Source organism: Vespa crabro, chromosome 19 (assembly GCF_910589235.1).
Source record: "Vespa crabro chromosome 19, iyVesCrab1.2, whole genome shotgun sequence".
NCBI lineage: Eukaryota > Metazoa > Arthropoda > Insecta > Hymenoptera > Vespidae > Vespa > Vespa crabro.
The window spans coordinates 1,467,501-1,469,649 of NC_060973.1; positions in this window are offsets into that span (position 1 = coordinate 1,467,501).

A 2,149-nucleotide genomic window follows, 5' to 3' on the forward strand; every position below is an offset into this window, starting at 1 on the left:
TTTCTTCTTTTCTTTTTTGAAGTCACGTTCGTTCGTTTCCCTCGTCTAGCCTTTTTACGTTCCCAAAAGATTTTTCGTTCGTTCTACGAGTGCCAGAGTCAGCCCCCCCTCCCCTACCGCCCGTTTCACCGTTCCAAGTTTCTATAGAGTTGTTTCCCTTTATATAAATATATATGTATATATACATACATATATATATATATATATATTGTTTCTTTTTTTTCAATTTTCTTTTCTTTTCTTTTCTTTTCTTTCTTTTTGTACCATTTTTTATGTTGCCATAGTAATTAAAAAAAAAAAAAAAAAAAAAAAAAAAGGAAAACAAAACAAAAAAAAAACAAAAAAAAAATAAAAAGAAAACGATTTAACGAGATGGATCTCTTCGACCGTACCGGATTGTCTATGATAACAAAAAAAAAAATATATATATATATATATTAAAATGATACGAGTATAATATCTCTAAATCAAAATTGTATACGATTTTTAATACATTTTACTATTATTTAACGCTCGTTGAGTTTTGCCTTATACGTCTCTTCGATTATCATCCTTCCCCTTTTAATGATCGTTCTTTTTCTTTCTTTTTTTCTTTCTTCTTTTTTTTTTTTTTTTATGTTACTTCTTTTATTTCCTCTCTCGTAGAAGAAAGGATCGTATTTTTTTTCTTTCTTTCTTTCTTTCTTTTTTTCTTTTATTTTTTTTTTTTTAATGCGATCTTTTCGTTTCCTTTTTTTTTTCTTTCTATTTATTTATTTATTCTTTTTTCGTTTTTGTTTCTTTTCTTTACGATCGCTGCTGACATTTCCTTCGTTGCGAAGCCAGAGGTAAGTCATTTTACAAATTATTTCAAAGCCCATTGATAAAACTCGGTATCATAATCGCATGAATAAGAAAGGATACCTCATGTACTCTCGAATGGTCGTGTCTCCTCTTCGCTACACAAACATGAATCTTATCTTAACGGCTTCCGGTTCCAATTTCAATACCTATCCATGCGGATAACTTTATCAAGGATATCGTTGGCGTTCTGCGATTAAAAAAAGAAAAAAAAAAAGAAGAGGAATTCAGATCCAGTGGCGTGCAAATATATGTATCTACTTTATGGACGACTTACGTACGCATATATCATTTTTCACATAGGATGTTCCGTTGATTCATCCTTTTTTTCTTTTTTTTTTTTTTTTTTTTACTCTTATTTTTTCTCCTAGTCCATTGACAAACGTCATTTGAATTTTTATTCGCGTCAAACGATTCTACGAATCTCCTTCGAAATCGCTTTCCATCAAATTGTGTCAATCGATCGAGTCTAATGATGATATGAAAGAAAAAAGAAAAGGAAAGGAAAAAAAAAACAAAAAGAAATTCATAGAAATGTAAAAAAAATAGAAAAGGAAAAGAAGACTTCAATTTTTACCAATTATCTGTATTATAATTGATTAAGAATTTTATTTGTTCTAAATCGTAAAAACTTACCATTCATTGTGTCATTAATTAAATTAAAATTTCGACGAAAAAATTCGGATAGATATAAAAGAATGAAAAAAAAAAAAAAAAAAAGAAAAAAAAAAGAAAAATTGACACCCAGCATACATATACATACATACATAAGTACATTATATACATATACATATATATGTATATATAAAAAAATAATAAGCGGAATCATGTATAACGTTTATCTATCGATTGTTGAACGAAAGCAAAGTCAACGTTACAAAGAGGATGAAGGAGAAGGAGTAGGAAGGGGATAGAAAGGAAAAGGGTGATGAAAAATCAAGTAATCTCTTACTCGTCGTCACTCCGATATCCTCCTCCTCGTATTTGCGATCTCGTTGAGTACAGCGTTACGAAAATCGTTGTCGTTTAACACGAGCAAACTTCTCGTCTCATGAGTCACCATTCTTGATGCACCAACTTATTCACTCGCTCACTCACTCACTCACATACATATATATATATAAATACATATATACACATATGTGTGTACGTATGTATGTACATAAATACACAGAAAGAGAGAGAGAGAGAGAGAGAGAGACTATTGCATGAGAAGTAGAGAGGGCAGACAGCCGGCGTGGAAACGGGTGGCACCAAGGGCGGCCTTCGAATTTATGGTCTTCGTGGTCTACACCACGGAATATCGTAC